This window comes from Melospiza georgiana, chromosome 2, assembly GCF_028018845.1.
Source record: "Melospiza georgiana isolate bMelGeo1 chromosome 2, bMelGeo1.pri, whole genome shotgun sequence".
NCBI lineage: Eukaryota > Metazoa > Chordata > Aves > Passeriformes > Passerellidae > Melospiza > Melospiza georgiana.
This window is the reverse complement of record NC_080431.1, coordinates 109,292,271-109,307,197: the sequence shown is the minus strand read 5'-3', so window position 1 is coordinate 109,307,197 and position 14,927 is coordinate 109,292,271. Positions and strand designations below refer to the sequence as shown.

General features: G+C 42.5%; 1 protein-coding gene across 2 annotated transcripts in view; it reads left to right on the top strand.

Moving 5' to 3' along the window:
- The first annotated feature begins 10,826 nt into the window (after positions 1-10,826).
- The window catches only part of TAB3 (TGF-beta activated kinase 1 (MAP3K7) binding protein 3), a 44,024-nt gene continuing 39,923 nt past the window's right edge, over positions 10,827-14,927 (top strand). The window contains exon 1 of one of the 2 annotated variants that reach the window (XM_058045647.1): positions 10,827-10,921. The gene's annotated coding sequence lies outside the window, so the exon portion shown is untranslated. The remainder of the gene's footprint in view (positions 10,922-14,927) is intronic. The other variant, XM_058045648.1, reaches the window with a different exon arrangement.

Here is a 14,927-nt window from a genome sequence, read left to right as displayed (position 1 = left end):
CCTATCACCTATGCTAGACAGTGAGCTTCTACTCTAAACCAATCTAAAAGTGCCAACATCACAGCAGAAGATGGAGGCCAAGAAGAAGAAGCAGAAAGGCTGGACATGCCCAGATCCCTCCATCTTGCCCCCTGAATCCCCATTCTAAAAACCCCAAAATCTACTTTTTCAACTTGTGATAAATTCACTATCATTCTACCTGATTTGTCATGCTTGCAGATCTTCATCTAAGGTTGGTAACTTGCTTCACAGGTCATAATCAAAACCACAGGCATCTTGGCTCTGTGCCGGGGTCTCTGAGCCCCCTGACAGGGGTCTTGGCTGCTCAGGACAGCCAGAGGGATGTCCTGGGTCCTGACAAAACAGCAAATCACACAGCTTTTGCAATCCTTTGCAAGTTTATTGTCTTTGCTAACATTTTTATCCGACTGAAGCTGCAGTGCTGACAGAATTCAATAGCACAAGCTCACTCCTGGAACTACACCAGCTCCCTCTATGTGCACCTTGGCAGACACATCCTTTGGCTGAAAGGCTGCAATGAGATAGGAAATAGAAGCAGTAAAGCCCAGCCTCAGCCTGCCCTGTGCTGCTGGCTCCCAGCAGATTTACGGCGCTGCTGAGGAAGGCGCAGGGCCAGGCGTCCTGCGAGCGCTCGCTCCGGGGATACGCGTGGGGTTTGTCTGCGCCGGGGCCTGGCTGCCTTCCCATGCAAACCATGCACCAGGATTAGCTCCTGTGCCAAAGGAAGCACGGAGAATTCCGCCTTGACTTGAATGCTAACAAGTAGCAGACCCCGTGTGAGCGAGGTTTGAAAAGTCATTTTTAAAAGCAGCTGTTTCTTTAAATTTCACCGTACTTTCCAATTAGTGGAAAACTGAATCACTTTCACTTGAAACCACATGCAATGCAGCCTGGTAGCTTTGGGTAAGAGTTTTGGAGTGGAATCCTTGAATCCAAGGATGAATAACACCATTCCAGCTCTTATATTGCTGAAGATACATTTTGAAAGGTATATGCGGACTCTGAAACAAAACATTTCCTTGGGGACAAGACAGACAAAGAAGTTTTTACACCTACCATAGTAGTGGCTGTCAGCTGCTGTCTGATGTGAAAAAATTCAAGAACGTGCTTTGTGTTTTACTGCAATAAAATATTGTGTGACAACATAAATTAAAAACACAGTTATCTGTCTTTGGAAACGAGCAACTGCCTTGTTTCACATATAACTGGAAGTGTTTGTTAAGAAAACAATATTCACAGATGTTGAGAAATATGATTTTTTTAATTAGTGAAAGTGAAATACTTAGCCTGATTCATTTACTGCTTCACTTTGTTCCCTGATATTGAAATATGAAGAATTTACTTTCTCTTCTCCATCAATTTCATTGTAATAATGAAGACTTTCATTATTTTTAAATTGCATTCACTGTGTTTACTATTGTGTTGGCACAGATTTGACACAAAGGAAAAGACATTGCTTGGAAATGATGTTCAGTTTCTGTGGTGGAAAGCTGCATGTCCATTTAAAGGCTTATATAAAACGTGTTAATTCCCTGAGGTATTTCTGAAAGTCAGTATTCATATTGTTTTCTTCTTTTTTTTTGTTTGATTTATTTCCTCTGCCCCCTGTGAACTTTGCCTGTCTTTTCAAATTATTGGCTTGAAGAAAACCCACCCATCCAGATTTTGTCTGGTCATTTAACCCAGCAGAATTGCTGGAATTTTCTGTCATTCTTTTGCTTGTTCTTATTCTTGCAGTACCTGACAGAAGGTTAATCAGAACTCATTTTCATGCTCTGATAACCTCTGTAGAAAAAAATACAGAAGGCTGGACTATGAGAGTCTTGATTAGTACAGAACAAATGTACCTTAACTATGCATGTTAGAATAGTTGCCCAATTTTATAAAATTTAGGTATTCCATACAAAAACAGCAGCACAAAGTTCTTCCTAGTCTTCAGAAAATTTACTTCTATTCATTAAGGAGAAAAATGGTGGAATGAATTGCAGGAGTCTATATTTTCAAAGAGAGCAGAAGGTGTTGAATCTTTATTATTAGCGTCTCAGGGAAAACCTTTCTGCAGACCATCTGGAATTTCCTAAAAAGGAAACATTAATCTAATTTCACCTGATGACAGCAGGATTTGTTTTCTGGTTTCATATGCTTTATACTAGGTCCTGTAACTGGAAAAAGCCAGTGGTCTGTGGATGAAAAGGCAATCATAGTATTGATACTTTGTGGCTTAATACTTAATGCTCAATGGATTTAATGTTACTACCAAGGAATCCATGGCAGCTATCAAAAGGACCTCAGCAAAAAGGCAGATGTAAGAAGATTTTTTTTTCATCAGCTGACTTCTCATTCCACTTCAATTATGGCTCACCAAACCAGAAGTGTTGGAAGCACCTGCTTGGAAGCACCATTGACCCCAGCACCACCCAGAAAGAAGGGCCAGTGCTTTTCAGCTGGCTGGAGACCACTGAAGAAGTCCCTTGCTTATAAACTAGTGCCCCCAGCAAGCAAGTTAACAGCAAAACCCCACATATGACCTGGTGTCACTTTGGAAATAGAAGCTGTTTGTCCTCAGCGCTCCCCTGAGGAATGGCTGCGAGTGACTCTGCTGCACACACCAGCCCATGGTGTCCCAGCTCCAAAATCACTGAGGTCATGTTGTGCACAGCCCTTGTGCACCACCAACCCTGTCTTGTGCTCTGCCCTGGCCTTACATTATCCTTATACCTGTAAAATACATATGGCCCAGGCTGCTGGGAGTCCAGTACTTTACTGATTATTGCCTTGGGATGGGAGTTTGGAACAGGAGTTTCAGATGCCTTCAGAATTAAATGTTAGTTTCTCAAGAATTGAGGGGAGCTGTTTCAATAAAGTGTTGCAGCATGGGCTGTGTTTTAAAAAATTTCTTGGCCTCAACTCTCCCTGAAGTACCAGTGTTCTTCAACCATCCTAGTCTTCCTCCAAAAGTGGTGCTGCTGAGTTATAGAACTGTTGTAGGCTGTTCTGCACTACTGCAAGATGTCATAACTGCAAATCAACAGCAAGACACTTTTAAATATTTAATTATAGGGCTCTACCTCAAAGCTTCCTTTCCAAGAAATTACATGCTTTGCCCAGTGATTTGAGACAAAATTCTCCATTACTATTTAGGAACACATGTAGGTCATAAATTACATTAATCTCTGGCTACTGACCCAGTCTGTGCTATGACACCACTGCAGCCTGTCTGCAGATGCCCCTGCCACAAGAGCTGGTTCTGGTGTAGTGGGCACACTCACATTAACTTTCATCTGGCTAGAAACAGGAGTAATAGAGACTCAGCAGGACAGACTTCATCACTGACTCTACAAACCTGCAGAAAACCCTACATATATATGTGAAGTTTGTGAGCCCTCACTAGAGCCTACAGTGCTATGTTTGTATGATTGTCAAACTGCATGCTAGCTGGATTAAACTTGGTGGTTTATGCCCCATCATTTACTGAGTAAAGATACTGCAGATGCTGACTCAATAGACTGATGCTGAAAGTGTTTCCCACACAACTTAGGCTCTTACTGCTGGCCCAAAATATTTCAGCATGGCTGAAATGAACTTTCCAAGCAGGCTATAAAATACAACAGAACAAACAAAGAATGAAATCTGTTGTATTTTATATAATAAATAGGAACCTTGCCCAAACCTCATGTAAGTATTTGTTTTTCACTCATACCCCGCAGCAGGGCTGCACCTTTGTGTGCTATTACAGTGTGGTTTGAAAATAATTTTCTGTTACACTTGTGCATCTTTCCAGGAATATAACACCAGAGAATAAAAGGAAGTATTCACTTCACAGTCAAAACACACTGTTCCTTCCCTCTGGAACAACTCACAGGGCTGTAACACCCCTTGTATCTCTCTTACCCAACAAATGAGTAGGAAAGCAAGAAAGAGTGTAAAGAGCACTTGATCCTTAGGCAGTAATGCTTTCTAGCAGAATTCTCTTGGATTCTCATAAGGATGAGTATTTTGTTTCTACAGACTGGGTTCTTCTGCCCCAATCATTCTGCCTGCTTTCACTAGCAACCATATCTGATGTGATGTGGTGATCTGCTATCTGCCCCTGCTCCTGTTCACAGCATCAGCCAGCACTGAGCAATGGCCGGGCCACTGACAGGATGTGATGATGAGTTTGGACAAGCAGTCAGTACAACTCAAAAGCACTATCTCCTTCTCAAATGTCACACTGCAGTGAAAAATATGGGAACTGGAAAAAACACCCTGATACTGTTAGATCTGATTACAAGAACCGAGGCAAAAATGTTACTCTCATCCTGAGGGAACTGCAAACCATCAAATCATCCTAAGTTAAGGAACACTTAACTATTATGGTAATTTGCAAATGTGTTTCTTTTATTCTCAAGAGTTTAAAAATCCTTAAAAACAATTTTACAAATCAGACTCCCCAGTCTAGGGGCATCTCTGTAAGACATAAATGGCACAGTGGACTCAGAGCAGGGGCATTGTGTGCACTGCGGAAGGACAGCCACACCTAAGACAAAACCAGAAGCTCATTTAGAGAATACAGCAGTCTCACACAATAGCACTGGCACAGGAGGAGTAAATGATGTCATTCATTTCAATTTCTGCTACCACAGGGAACTCTAGGTATTCAGAAACTACATCTGACCAGAGCACCAAAACTAACAGCTGTGAAAAATGTGTATTTTATGACTGGCTTTTCACAAATATTTACATGAATATTATATGTGCTATGTTAGAAAGTTATGTTGTATTAATTTTCTTAAGTAGTGTGTTAAATATAGTTTTAGGTTATAACATAATGTTAAAATAGAAACTATGCTATCTAAGATACTTTTTTTAAAGAAGGACTAGCAGCGAGATAGCAGCCACAGGATTCCTAAATCTTTCAGAGAAAAAGAGTTTATTACCCTCTTATCAGAAGAAATTAACTTCTTCCCACCTTGCTCAGCCATGAAGATGCCATTAGGATTCAGAGGAAGAAGCTGACACTGACCAGACAGAATCCTGTATTCAACAGGTTATTGTTTTTAAGGGTTAATACTCTGTTAACAGGTGTCCTTTTTCAGGCTTATTTTGCCCAGAAAAAGGTACCCAGACGGTCTGTAACTCTTTGTTTTTATTGTCTCATATTTTCCTAATATAAATTGTCCAAATTTTTATTACTCTTATTATATTACTATTTTATAGCCATTTTATTACTATTAAACTTTTAAAATTTTAAAAACAAGTGATTGGCATTTATCACAGCAGCAATGAAAAACACCCTCAAGGGAATCAATTTTATTTATATACATAATCCAAAAGAATTGGATTTTATATATATAATTATTATAATCCAACACAGACTTCATATCACTTCAGGAAAAAAAATATCACAAATTCTGTCTGAATTATTGCTAAAGCCTTTGAACCCTAACAATAAAAATGCATGCTCATAAAAGGCATACACACAAGGATGTCTCTTCACTTTCCCCACACTACATATCCCGTTCAAACACTGAAAAACACTTATTCCCCAATCCCTTATATGACTGATTTAATTCATCAGTCTTTCAGCACCAACTTAACAGCTGTAGTGACAGCAACTATGCCAGGACTGCAGTTGTTAAGGAGATTCTGCAAAGGAAAACTTGAAATTTTCATAAGTTTTTAAGCATGCTTTTGAAGAATCTGTTCTTCAAAAAGTCTAGTTCTTCCAAGTCACAGCAAACTGAATTACAGAAATTGCAAAATAAAAGTGATGACTGCAAGCCAACAAAGAGGTGGGGGCTGGCACCGTGGGGGAGCAGCTCTGGCTCTTCCCAGTGTCTGCCTGGCTCTCCAGGTCAGAAGATCATTCCCAAGAGCAGCAGAGCTCTGTCCCCGCCTGCTGGAGTCACTCACAGAACTTCAGAGTAAAAAGGCATCCCTTGAACATGTTCTGGTACAAAAAGAGATGTGAGCACAGTGTTTTATGTCTGAAGTGGAGAATAAGGGAAAAGGGAATAGTGGGGGATAACGCCTTATCCTTTCCTGGACACACAGGCACACTTAAACATACACCAACAGGTTCCCCAAACTGTGTCAGGTGACCTTTCTTAGGGTCCAACAATATGCAGTTATTTAGTCTCCACTTCATAAGGCAGCAAAAGATTCCACCTAAAGATAAAGCAATAACATTTTTCACTGCACTTGGGAATATTTTCCATTTTCTCAGAGGCTTATTTTGAATTCTCAGTTTCACTATTGCAGGGTTTACTAGTAAGTTCCAAGATATCTTCTTTGAGCTCAACTTCTTGATCCATGAACCTGTTAAAACAAACATTTTCTGCTGCTACCTCAGTGACATGGCTGACACCAATTTGAAATGAAAAAATAACCAGGGTATCCAGCAGAATCAAAACAGCTTTACAACAGCTTTGCAAACAGCTTTAGCAGAAAGAAAAGTACAAAGGGTTATGTGTAATTCCAAAAAGTTTTGATTAAATTTGGAATCTAGTACATGAATTGTGCTCTAGAAATTGTTTTTAGGACATAGAATTCACCTTATGTTGAGGAAAGGCCAAGGATACGTTCTTTAAATGTAATGAAACACAGAGAAGTGAGGCACACTTACAAACCAATGGCACAGGACTTGTTAAAGAACAAGCTGGCAGAATTAAAATTATCATAGAAAGGATATCCTTGGCTGTGAGCTCCAGATCCATAGGTTTCCACCTAAACAATCCTGCTTAGACCCTGAATTCTGCAATTTCTTGAACACAAACTACCACAGGGGTCAGCAGGACCTGGCACTAACCCAAAGTACTATCACAGACCTATATATGAGTGCTTAGATTTTATCCCAAGGTAATTTCCTTCCATAAGGAAAACAGTATGAAAACAATGGTACCTTCTTACTCTAGCCACACATTCCTTTTTTTTTTTTTTTCCTAAATACTTAAATACTTTAGGACCAAAAAAATAACTTATTTTTTTTACTAAAACTCTGATAAATGGATGCAGTCCATTCCCACACAGTGGGACTATATTCCCCTTTAGGCATCACTTTATTCCACTTTAGGCATCACATAAACTTACTTGGTGCATTTCAGTGACAAAACACCAACCATGGTGTAAGAGGGGGATTCAAGACTCAGTTTACAGTGCTTATGTTGAAAATTATGCTTTTGATTAGTAAATGGAGCTAAGGGAGTATAGGAACTATTCAGACAGAAAACCTATAGCAGGGCCATTTTACCAAGACGATTTTCTAACTGCAATTCCTAGGCACAAACATGCATAAAATTGCTTTCTTCCAAAATAGGAAAATGGGTCTCTTGGATTGTTGCTCATAAAGAGAAAAGGGGAGCAGAAATAACTACATTTTTGTTCTGCTTAAAAATTAATGTAGCATGGAATTTAAATCCAAACCTGAGGCCTTTCAAAAATGGGCAGTACTAACTGCCATAAGCATTAAATAAAATAAAAAATCACACAGAACCCCGGGGCATTTTCATCTAGAAGTTATTACAGAACTGGATTTAACAATGAATTCCATTTGACTTTGAGTTAACTGTCTGAGCTGCAAGTATTGAGAGCTAGCCTTCAAATTCTTCCTTGCATATATTGCATATTTTAAAATACGGGAAAAAAATGGTGATTAATTTCAGAGTCCTGATGCTGTGGTTCCCACACAGCTGTCTAGGAACAGCCCTGATTACTCAGTGCCAGCTCTCCTTGTTTCCAGCTGCTAAATCCCATTAGAAGCAGCTAAAAATGCATTAAGCACTTTCCTAACATTCCTTTTCCGTATAATCAATTTTTGTAGTTGTCATATGGCTAAGAGACAGAAAAGCTGGATCAGCAATAAAATTAACTGCCTTCAGAGATGTGTTCAGCAAAGTTAGAACATACACAACCTTTGATTTCAGGGGTAATCAGGCACCTAATACCCATAAGGATTTTTTTCTTAAATTCTCGAGCACAGCCCTGGCTGTGCCATGATTAATTGTGAAGTTTCAAGACCGATTAATTTCTCAGTCTCACAATCCTGCTCTCAAGCATACAACCAGCTAAGGGTAGATGAAAAATTCTGAGTGTCTGCAATTTCTGTTGGAACACTCCTGCTTTGAAAGTGGGATAAAAGTCAGCAATTGCTGGATTACAGTCCTCGGTCAGTCCATTACAGAGAATTGCAGAGGAAAAGCATCATTTCCAAACAAAAACAAAGTGCTGGTTGCTTCTGAAGTGAAAAGGAGCCATGGAGCCCACTTGTATGAAGGTACAGGACTCACTGGAGCTGTAGTACAAGGACTTTGCAGAGGGGCAGTGACAAAGTGACTCACATGTTGATTTGAAAAATCTGGAACCAACAATGACAGGATGAATTAAGACAGTAGCTGGAAAACACAAAAAATGCTGGAGAAGCCAGGGCCAGCAGGTTTAAGTCAGGCCACAGAGACTGTCATGTGCACAACATCAACAGCTGTACCAAGGGCTGTTTCTTACATTTTAAGTGAGACTACATATAGCTATGGGAGTATTCATTGGCATTAACAGCACACACTCATATTTGGAAATTAAGGATTTTTGCTGAGGAATATGCACTTCAGCATCTTGATAATAGTTCCAGTCAGAGGATAAGAATCCAACTCTTTTAGATAAAAGTATTGTTGCATCAAGATCCTGTTTACTTCCAGTTTTGCTTCTCCAGAAACGTTAGTCAGGCTTGGCGTGCTTCCAATGTGGGGATCAGAATACAGGAATTCCTTAATTAACTTCACACAACCTCTGACACAGGAGCTGAGGCCTCTGCACACGGAAGGGAAGAGTCAGTAATGGCAATACCAGACACACAAGTCCCCCCTGCACTTCCAGTCCTGTGCCAGAGAGAGACAGGAGGTGCTTACAGTGTGAAAAATGCCAATCACTTGTTTTTAAAATGTTTAAAGTTTAATAGTAATAAAATGGTTATAAAAATAGTAATACAATTAGAGTAATAATAATTTGGACAATTTGAATTAGGACAATATGAGAAAATAGAGACAAAGAGTTATGGGCATCCGGGTACCTTTTTCTGGGCAGCACGAGGCTGAAAAAATGACACCCACCCGTTAACAGAGGATTAAGCCTTAAAAGCAACAGCCTGTTGCATATTCATACACCTCATACATGATGCATAAATTCCATTCAAATACAGGATTCTGTCTGGTCATTGTCAACTTCTTCCTCTGAATCCTAAAAGCACCTTCGAGGCGGGAAGAAGTTCATTTCTTCTGATAAGAGGGCAATAAATTATTTTTCTCTGAAAGATTTAGGTGTCCTGTGGGGTGCTATCTCACTGCGAGTCCTTTCTTTAAAAAAAAGTATCTTACATAGCATAGTTTCTATTTCAACATTTTGTTATAACCTAAAACTATATTTAACACACTACTTAAGAGAATTAATACAGCATTACTTTCTAACACAACACATACAATATTCATTTTAATATTTGCGAAAAGCATATTAAAAAATATGCATTTTTCACACAGGGCTCTGCATCTGCTCTCACAGGCATCAATGCAATGGCTTCTGTGGCTCTGAATCTGTAAAAAAGACAAAAAAGTAAAAAAGACAAAAAAAATCTATACAAGACAGATGCTGTTTAAACAAAGAAAAATACCTAAACACACACACACACAAATCCTAAAGAACACAAATAATAATCTTTATGATTTGTGAAAAGATGCTTTAAACCAGTTTATGCTGGCGTACAAACCTAATGTAATCTCAAGGCCCAATGTGTGGATGGAAAATCAGTGCACACCCACCAAACCATCTGCAAGGCTCTGCCTCAACAGGAAGATTTCAGCCTCCGGAGATGTCAATTAAAAGTTCACACTGGATCAATCCATATTAATCATAAGAGCCCCGAGTCCATCCTGCAAGCAGAAGGACCAAAAATATTACTTGGACTGGCACAGGATCGTGAGACATTTGGGTAGGAGCACAGCACAGCAGCGTTTTTCTGCTCACAGCTATCCTGTACCATGTAAGAACACGCACTGGAACAGATCGTCCATGGAGAGCATGGAGCCTCCCTCACTGGAGCCATTCCAGCACCGTCTGGACACAGCCCCGAGCCTGTGCTCCGGCATGGCCCTGCCTGAGAGGGTGCCCTGAGCCGAGAGGCTGGGCCGGATAACCCACTGTGCTCCAACCTGCCCCATTCTGTGACCCTGTGAACTGCGTAACCACTGCGGGCACGCACCTCACCGCTGCTGCCAACACTCAGAAAACAACACCTCAGCTCCTGTCACTGCCCAAACACGCTCAGGCTTCTCTAGAGGGGAAAGCCGGAGGTGAGGGTCCCCAATCACCTCTGCCTTGGCTAGGGGGAAGTTTCGTTTAAATGCGCTGAGGATCCCCGAGTGCCGGGCAGGGGGAGCGATAGGAATGAGCCCCAGCGCGAAGCCCTCACACCGCCCTGGCCCCGCCCCCCGCCTAGGGCCCGCCCCCTGCCCCGCCCTTTCCCCGCCCCTGCCCCGCCCCCTGCTCGTTGCCGCGCGCCTTCGCGCCCCCGCGCCCCCCTCTCGCCGCCGCTGCCTCCGCCAAGTCTCGCGAGAGCCGCGCGGTCCGGCGCGCGCGGGCCGCGCCATGTCGGACGCCGTTGGGCGCAGCCGGGGCCCCGCCCCGCCCGGCGGCCCCAGCGCCCCGCACTGAGCCCGGAAGCGCTTCCCGGCCGCGCTCTGCCCCGGGACCCGCTCCCTGCTCCCGCCGCCGCTGCCCGCGCCCGCCCGCCCGCCGGGCCACGCGCCTCTGCCTCTCCCCTTCCTCAGCAGGAGCGGGGGGGCCCCCGCAGCGCGGCCCGGGGCAGAGCCGGGGGGCGGGAATGCAGCCGCCGGAGCCGCAGCCGCAGCCGGAGCCGAGCCCCCAGCGCAGCACGGTGAGGGGGGGCGGTGGTGAGGGAGGGCTGTGCGGGTGAATCGGGGGGCGGGCAGGGCCGCCCCGCTGCCGGGGGTCAGCGAGGGAGGCTCGGTGACACCCCCGCTCCCCCATCCCGGCGGGCTGTGGGTGTCCCCCTGGCCGTGCGGGAGCGGCTGCAGCCGTGCCGGGGGAGCGGACGGGCTGCCCGGGGAGCGGGGCTCTCCTGCCCTGCGTGGGCCCGGGTGTGGTGACGGGAGGCGGCTCGTGTTGATCCTGGCTCCTGTTTTGCTGCCGCACTCCCACGCAGCGAGCAGGGAAAACTTTGGTCTTTGTTTTTGGAGCCCTTTGCGGAGCGAGGCGGGCGGAGTGCCCGGGGATCCCGGGCGGGTGTCCCCTGAGCAGGGGCTGTGCTGCCTGCTGGGCCACTGATGCTGCTCTTGCTGCGTAAAAATAAATTCATTAATAAAAAGCAAATGGATTCACAGGTAAACGCTGCCAGTGCCCCTTGGACGTGACTGCAGCGCGATGCTGCTGCTGCTGCTGCTGTGCCTTGGCTCTAGAAATAGAAGGCCCCCAAAGGTAGCAAGGCCTTCCTTGGCTGTGCTCTGTCCAGAGTCTTGGCTTCAGGTCGGGTTTGAGATCTTATCGGCTGCTTGTGTTGGCTGTGAGCAAAATTAGCTCGAGTTTTAGTTGGTTTTTTAAATGCAAGTGGATATGGTGGATGGATGCAGCTCTTATTCATACTGTTCTGTGTTAGTGTAGGACTGTGCAGTCTCTGTGCTTTTCCCCTTGTTCAAACATAACTTGTAACGTGATATTGGCCCTTGTTTCCCTGGCTTTGGCAAGGAGAAAACAAGGAGAGAAAAGACAGTTGCTTAGGTGGTTTGGGAGTATCTGCACTTCAGGTTTTGGTAGACATTCTCTGTGTCCAAAAAAAATGGAATGGCTTAGATATGCCACACTTGGAAAGTAATGGAAAAACTTAAAGTAAGACCCTGTGTTCAAGTGAACATGCATGAAAGCTGTTATGGAAGGTCTCAGTGCTAACAGGTTTGAAGACACTATTCTTCAATTCTAAATAAGTCTTGAGAGTGGTCAGGTCAACCTATACAGCTGATGTGTCAATATGTGTTTGTTATTTTTAGTGCTGGTGTTTACTGTGACAAAATTGTGTAGTACTCCTTTATGGGCTTATGTTCTCCAGCAGCTCCACCTGATCACTAAGATTTCCAGAGAACTTAGTATAACAGAACTCTTAAAAGTTACAGGTAAAGCTTGCATGGTCCAAGGCCAGTCACTGTTCTGGTAACTTTAATTTTGTTTTCTAGCTCTGCAAGAAAAGCAATTCTTTCTTCTGCCTCTTCTTAAGTATATTTGCAGTTAACATATTTCATGTAAAAAGAAGAAATGTGAAATTCATTTCCTCTTTGTAGAGAGAGAGGAACAGGATTCTTAAAAAAAGTATTTCACAACATTTGTTAAAGCTTGCACTTTGTCCTGCCTTATGAATGGTGTCTGTTGACAGCAGCAATCTGAGGAGTGCCTTAACAACCTGTATTAATGTGTATATAGACTGTCTTTGTTTGTCCATAAAATTACCAACACAGCAAATTTTGCACACATTAATAAAGAATATTAAAATCAGCATTTAAGCCTGCCTTTAATCTTGAATCTTTTGCTTTAAGCACAGGTAGCCAGCTGAGTATGATGTATTCTTATTATGAAATTGTACTCTTATTATGAAATTATACTTTTATTATGTTTTTTTTGTCATCTTGGGTCATAACCTTTACATATAATGATGTCAGGTAAATGTAATGAAGGAATTGTGAAATCTGTGTCCACTCTTGTTTCCTGAATCTCGTTGAGGCTCCTTTTCCTTTCCATGACTTTTCATCTTGAGGAAGACTGGATGAGTTGAATAGGTATTGTGAAAACACATCTGACTTTCAGGCAGCTTTGGTGATGTCTGTGCTGGTGTCTCTGTTGAGTTGCAGAGTAAAAGGAAATCCTAAAGGGAAAAGACTGCTTTGGAGTCACCCAGTAGAGTGCATTGATGGGATTCTTTGGGTTATCTGCAGACTCTCCTCTGTTCCCTCTCAGGAATTATGTAGGGCTTAAATAAAGGTTTTGGTTGTGCTGGTCTAGAGGCTTTCTCCTGATTTCAAACCTGTCATGATTAATTTTGTTTATATTTGTAAACAGCATAAGTATCCTCAAAGTATGACCTGCAGAAGCATTCTTGGTTAGGGCAAGAGTTACATGGGTATGTCCTGCAGTTCATAACAAATAGGAAACCTAAGATATTTTACTGAATTCTTTTTCAAAGCACTTTGTCTTCAGCTGGGATGATTTTCAAATCCCTGCTTTCACAGCTTCAGCATTTCAACAGAATCACCAACACAAGCAAAAGCCTTTGATTTACTTTTTTGACACCAAAGGTATTTTAGTGATGATAGAGTCATTGAGTAAATGATCAAATCTAGTAAATTTTGGGTAACATCAAGTCTGAGTGTGTGCTTAGTCATGCAACTCAACTGTGCTATGACACATTCTGCTCTGGGAGATGTGTGATGCTGCTGTTCCTCTGCTGTGAGCTGAGGCAGGGGCAGAACCTGTGGGCTCACACATGAGCACAAGGAAAGTGTAACTGAAGGTGTTTGCAGCGGGAGTTATTTTTGTTATGTGGTGTGGTTAAAAGGCAGGTGAAAAACAGTGTGAAACTGAGAGGTTTCATACAGAGCCTGAAACTTTACCATGAGCACCTTTTGGGCTACTCTGGACTGCCAGATATTGGTAGAAATATCTGTGACTTGTGGTTTTGCAGTATCTTTTCCTGTCCCTGTCTTTACTCTTAAGAGAAAAATAAAACTGAACTGAAAAATGTTGGTGCTACCTAGTGCTAACTGATATTAGGGATTTACTTTCATACCTCTGGCAAAGTTTCCTCTTATTGTCACTTTTTTTTTCCAGGTTGGAACTCTTGGGTTTTCTCTATAGTACAAATTTTCTCTAGGCTTATTTCTGTGTGGTCATAGTAGAGTAAAATACTGTCCAAAAGGCAATATTGAGTGTCTTGTTTTTGTGAGAGATTGAGAACTGCTTTGCAGAAGTTGCATGTGTGGTGATGTCGTGGTGCCAGTTCTCACGTGTGAAACTCTCTCTGTGAATGCAAAGATGAGTTTTGAAATAGTTGTTTAGACTCATGTGCAGATGTTGAAGGTGTTGGTTGAAAGCACTGCTAGAATAGGTTCTTGTAGTCTGCCAAACCTTCAAGTGTCAGAGTTGTCCTTTGAAAGGCTTTCAAACCGGCAATGTGCTCATAATACTTAAACAAAGTGCTCTCTCCAGCTCCAGGCAAGTGGTGCTAGTGTGTGGTTCTGTGGTGCTGAATATCCATGCTGGGTGTCTGTTCTGTGTGGGGAGGGTGGTTGGTCAGCAGCTTCTGTGCTCTGTCAGTGTTTGTGGCACTGTGGTTTGGTATCCAGGAGACTCAGGTGCTCAACTTCCAGAAAAACATCACTGGGGTGTTTTCATTGACTTGAGAAGCTGAAATGCGTGTCACAGAATTCAGTATGTAGTATGGTGAGACAATGCCACTGTTCTTATTGTTTGGCATTTTTCTTGTTCATTTCTTCTTTCTGAAGATCAGTTATACCATATAGATCACAGTGTCTGTCTCAGCTTAATGGCACTGTGGAAATAACATTTCAATATTCTCTACACCCCATTGATTACTGTGTTGAATGTTTCTCCCTTTTCAGGTATTGTTTTAAAATAGTCAGCATAGCACTAGAGAGTAAAGATGAAAAATGCCATCTCTGTTGAGGTTATATACAGTTGTGTGTTTTTAAGAAACATTAGTTCTTCAGTTTCTGGTGGGCTTTATTTTATCAAGGGCCTGAATTCAAAGCAGTGGTATTTTAAAAGCATTGAATTACCAGGTTTTGTCCTAACCTGGCTCTTTAGTAAGGAAAATCACTGCTCTTTTCAGAGAGTTGTTTAAAGCAGGGGGCTTTGTAAGC